Genomic DNA, 6,000 nt, shown 5'->3' with positions numbered 1-6,000 from the left:
ATATCACAGATTGGGGTGTATTTGTATTATTTTCCAAGATACAGCTGAAGGTTGTATTTGTATTTTTAAAAATTACACAGTTTGGGGATGTATTTGTATCATTTTCCAAGATACAGCTAAGTGTTGCATTTGTATTTTTGAAAATAACACAGCTTGGGGGTGTATTTGAATCATTTTCAAAGATACAGCTATGAGTTGTATTTGCATTTTTGAAAATAACTCAGCTTGGTGGTGTATTTGTATTATTTTCCAAGATACAGCTAAGGGTTGTATTTGTATTTTTGAAAATAACACAGGTTGGGGGCGTATTTGTATTATTTTCCAACATACAGCTAAGGCTTGTACTTGTATTTTTGAGAGTAAAACAGCTTGCGGGTGTATTTGTATTATTATCCAAGATACAGCTAAGTGTTGTATTTGTATTTTTGACAATAACACAGCTTGGGGGTGTATTTGTATTATCTTCAAAAATACAGCTAAGGGTTGTATTTGTATTTAGGAAAATGACACAGCTTGGGGGTGTATTTGTATTATTTTCGAAGATACAGCTATGGGTTGTATTTTTCTTTTTGAAAATAACACAACTTGGGGGTGTATATTTTTTATTATCCAAGATACAGCTAAGGGTGGTATTTGTAGTTTTGAAAATAACACAGCTTGTGTCTGTATTTGAATTATTTTCCAAGATAGAGCTAAGGGATGTATTGGTATTTTAGAAAATAACACAGCTTTGGGGTGTATTTGTGTTATTTTCCAAGATACAGCTAAGGGTTGTATTGGTATTTTGGAAAATAACACAGCTTAGTGGTGTATTTGTGTTATTTTACAAGATACTGCTAAGGGTTTTATTTGTATTTTTGAAAATAATACAGCTTTCAGGTGTATTTGTATTATTTTCCAAGATACAGCTAATGGTTGTATTTGTATTTTTGACAATAACACAGCTTGGGGGTGTATTTGTATTATTTTCCAAGATAAAGCTAAGCATTGTATTTTTATTTTTGACAATAACACAGCTTGGGGGTGTATTTATGTTATTTTCCAAGATACAGCTAAGGGTTTTATTTGTATTTTTGAAAATAACACAGCTTTCGGGTGTATTTGTATTTTTTTCCAAGATACAGCTAAGGGTTGTATTTGTATTTTTGATAATAACACAGATTTTGGCTATATATGTATTGTTTTCCAAGATACAGCTAAGGGTTTTATTTGTCTTTTTGAAAATACCACAGCTTGGGGGCGTATTTGTATTATTTTCCAAGATTCAGCAAAGGGTTGCATTTGTCTTTTTGAAAATAACACAGCTTGGTGGTGTATTTGTATTATTTTCCAAGATATACCTAAGGGTTGTATTTGTATTTTTGAAAATAACACAGCTTGGGGGTGTATTTGTATTATTTTCCAAGATATTTCTAAGAGTTGTATTTGTATTTTCGTCAATAAGACAGCTTGGGGGTGTATTTGTATTATTTTCCAAGATACTGCTAAGGGTTGTATTTGTATTTTTGAAAATAACCCAGCTTGCGGGTGTATTTGTATTATTTTCCAAGATACAGTTAAGGGTTGTATTTGTATTTTTGACAATAACAGAGCTTGGGGGTGTATTTGTATTATTTTTAAAGATACAGCTAAGGTTTGTATTTTTATTTTTGAAAACAACACAGCTTGGTGGTGTATTTGTATTATTTTGCAAGATACAGCTAATGTTTGTATTTGTATTTTTGAAAATAACACAGCTTTGGGGTGTATTTGTATTATTTTCCAAGATACAGCTAAGGATTGTATTTGAGTTTTTGATAATATCACAGCTTGGGTGTGTATTTGAATTATTTTCCAAGATACTGCTAAGCTTTGTATTTGTATTTTTGAAAATAACACGGCTCGTAGGTGTATTTGTATTATTATCCAAGATACATCTTAGGGTTGTATTTGTATTTTGGGAAATAACACATCGTGGTGGTGTATTTGTATTATATTCCAAGATACTGCTAATGGTTCTATTTGTATTTTGGAAAATAACACAGCTTGTGGGTGTATTTGCATTATTTTCCAAGATACAGCTAAGGGTGCTATTTGTATTTTTGAAAATAACACAGCTTGGGGGTGTATTGTTTTATTTTCCAAGATACAGCTAAGGGTTGTATTTGTATTTTTGAAAATAACACAGCTTGGGGTAGTATTTATATTATTTTCCAAGATACCGCTAAGGGTAGTATTTGTATTTTGGAAAATAACACAGCTTGTGTGTGTATTTGTATTATTTTCCAAGATACAGTTAAGGATTGTATTTATATTTTTGAAAACAACACAGCTGGGGGGTGTATTTGTATTATTTTCCAAGATACAGCTAAGGGAACTATTTGTATTTTTGAAAATAACACAGCTTGGTGGTATATTTGTATCGTTTTCCAAGATACAGCTAAGGGTTGTATTTGTATTTTTGAAAATAACACAGCTTGGGGGTGTATTTGTATTATTTTCCAAGATACAGCTAAGGATTGTATTTGTATTTTTTAAAATAACACAGCTTTCGGGTGTATTTGTATTATTTTCCAAGATACAGCTAAGAGTTGTATTTGTATTTTTGAAAATAACACAGATAGGGGGTGTGTTTGTATTATTTTCCAAGATACTGCTCGGGGTTGTATTTGTATTTTCGTCAATAACACAGCTTGGGGGTGTATTTGTATTATTTTCCAAGATACTGCTAAGGGTTGTATTTGTATTTTTGAAAATAACACAGCTTGCGGGAGAATTTATATTATTTTCAAAGATACAGCTAAGGGTTGTATTTGTATTTTTGACAATAACACAGCTTGGGCTTGTATTTGAATTATTTTCAAAATACAGCTAAGGGTTGTATTTGTATTGTTGAAAATAACACAACTTGGGGGTGTATTTGTATTATTTTCCAAGATACTGCTAAGAGTTGTATTTGTATTTTTGACAATATCACAGATGGGGTGTATTTGTATTATTTTCCAAGATACAGCTGAAGGTTGTATTTCTCTTTTTGAAAGGAAAGCAGCTTCGGGGTGTTTTTGTATTATTTTCCAAGAAACAGCTAACGGTTGTATTTGTATTTTTGAAAATAACACAGTTTGGGGATGTATTTGTATCATTTTCCAAGATACAGCTAAGTGTTGCATTTTTATTTTTGACAATAACACAGCTTGGGTGTGTATTTGTGTTAATTTCCAAGATACTGTTAAGGGTTGTATTTGTATTTTTGACAATAACACAGCTTGGGGGTGTATTTGTATTATTTTCCAAGATAAAGCTAAGCGTTGTATTTTTATTTTTGACAATAACACAGCTTGGAGGTGTATTTATGTTATTTTCAAAGATACAGCTAAGGGTTCTATTTGTATTTTTGAAAATAACACAGCTTGCGAGTGTATTGTATTATTTTCCAAGATATATCTAACGGTTGTATTTCTATTTTTGAAAATAACACAACTTGGGGGTGTATTTGTATTATTTTCCAAGATACTGCTAAGGGTTGTATTTGTATTTTTGAAAATAAAACAGCTTGTGGGTGTATTTGTATTATTTTCCAAAATACAGCTATGTGTTGTATCTGTATTTTTGAAAATAACACAGCTTTCGGGTGTATTTGTATTATTTTCCAAGATACAGCTAAGGGTTGTATTTGTATTTTTCAAAATAACACAGCACGGTGTGTATTTGTATTATTTTCCAAGATACAGCTAAGGGTTGTATTTGTATTTTTGAAAATAACACAGATTGGGGATGTATTTGTATCATTTTCCAAGATAGAGCTAAGGGTTGTATTTGTCTTTTTGAAAATAACACAGCTTGGGCGTGTATTTGTACTATTCTCCAAGATTCAGCTAAGGGTTGTATTTGTCTTTTTGAAAATTACACAGCTCGGTGTGTATTTCTATTATTTTCCAAGATACAGCTAAGGGTTGTATTTGTATTTTTGAAAATAACACAGATTGGGGGTGTATTTGTATTATTTTCCAAGATACAGCAAAGGGTTGTATATGTCTTTTTGAAAATAACACAGCTTGGGGCTGTATTTGTATTATTTTCCAAGATATAGCTAAGGGTTGTATTTGTGTTTTCGTCAATAACACAGCTTGGGGGTGTATTTGTATTATTTTCCAAGATACTGTAAGGGTTGTATTTGTATTTTTGAAAATAACACAGCTTGCAGGTGTATTTGTATTATTTTCCAAGATACAGCTAATGGTTGTATTTGTATTTTTGCCAATAACACAGCTTGGGGGTGTATTTGTATTAATTTCCAAGATACTGTTAAGGGTTGTATTTGTATTTTTGACAATAACACAGCTTGGGGGTGTATTTGTATAATTTTCCAAGATAAAGCTAAGTGTTGTATTTTTATTTTTGACAATAACACAGCTTGGGTTGTATTTATGTTATTTTCAAAGATATAGCTAAGGGTTCTATTTGTATTTTTGAAAATAACACAGCTTGGGAGTGTATTGTATTATTTTCCAAGATACATCTAAGGGTTGTATATGTATTTTTGAAAATAACACAGCTTGGGGGTGTATATGTATTATTTTCCAAGATACAGCTAAGGGTTGTATTTGTCTTTTTGAAAATTACTCAGCTTGGGGGTGTATTTGTATTATTTTCCAAGATAAAGCTAAGGGTTTTATTTGTATTTTCTAAAATAACACAGCTTGCGAGTGTATTTGTATTACTTTCCAAGATACAGCTAAGGGTTTTATTTGTATTTTTGAAAATAACACAGCTTTCGGGTGTATTTGTATTATTTTCCAAGATACAGCTAAGGGTTGTATTTGTATTTTTGATAATAACACAGATTTTGGCTGTATATGTATTTTTTTCCAAGATACAGCTAAGGGTTTTATTTGTCTTTTTGAAAATAACACAGCTTGGTGGCGTATTTGTATTATTTTCCAAAATTCAGCAAAGGGTTGCATTTGTCTTTTTGAAAATAACACAGCTTGGTGGTGTATTTGTATTATTTTCCAAGATATACCTAAGGGTTGTATTTGTATTTTTGAAAATAACACAGCGTGGAGGTGTATTTGTATTATTTTCAAGATACTTCTAAGAGTTGTATATGTATTTTCGTCAATAAGACAGCTTGGGGGTGTATTTGTATTATTTTCCAAGATACTGCTAAGGGTTGTATTTGTATTTTTGAAAATAACCCAGCTTGCGGGTGTATTTGTATTATTTTCCAAGATACAGTTAAGGGTTGTACTTGTATTTTTGACAATAACACAGCTTGGGGGTGTATTTGTATTATTTTTAAAGATACAGCTAAGGTTTGTATTTGTATTTTTGAAAATAACACAGCTTGTGGGTGTATTTGTATTATTTTCCAAGATACAGCTAAGGATTGTATTTGAGGTTTTGAAAATATCACAGCTTGGGTGTGTATTTGAATTATTTTCCAAGATACTGCTAAGCTTTGTATTTGTACTTTTGAAAATAACACAGCTCGTAGGTGTATTTGTATTATTATCCAAGATACATCTTAGGGTTGTATTTGTATTTTGGGAAATAACACATCGTGGGGGTGTATTTGTATTATATTCCAAGATACTGCTAATGGTTCTATTTGTATTTTGGAAAATAACACAGCTTGTGGGTGTATTTGCATTATTTTCCAAGATACAGCTAAGGGTGCTATTTGTATTTTTGAAAATATCAGAGCTTGGGGGTGTATTGTATTATTTTCCAAGATACAGCTAAGGGTTGTATTTCTATTTTTGAAAATAACACAGCTTGTGGGTGTATTTGTATTATTTTCCAAGATACAGCTAAGGATTGTATTTGTATTTTTTAAAATAACACAGCTTTCGGGTGTATTTGTATTATTTTCCAAGATAAAGCTTAGAGTTGTATTTGTATTTTTGAAAATAACACAGATAGGGGGTGTATTTGTATTATTTTCCAAGATACTGCTCAGGGTTGTATTTGTATTTTCGTCAATAACACAGCTTGGGGGTGTATTTGTATTATTTTCCA

This window comes from Saimiri boliviensis, chromosome 2 (genome assembly GCF_048565385.1).
Source record: "Saimiri boliviensis isolate mSaiBol1 chromosome 2, mSaiBol1.pri, whole genome shotgun sequence".
In the NCBI taxonomy this organism is placed as follows: Eukaryota; Metazoa; Chordata; class Mammalia; order Primates; family Cebidae; genus Saimiri; species Saimiri boliviensis.
Note: the sequence above shows the minus strand (reverse complement) of the source record.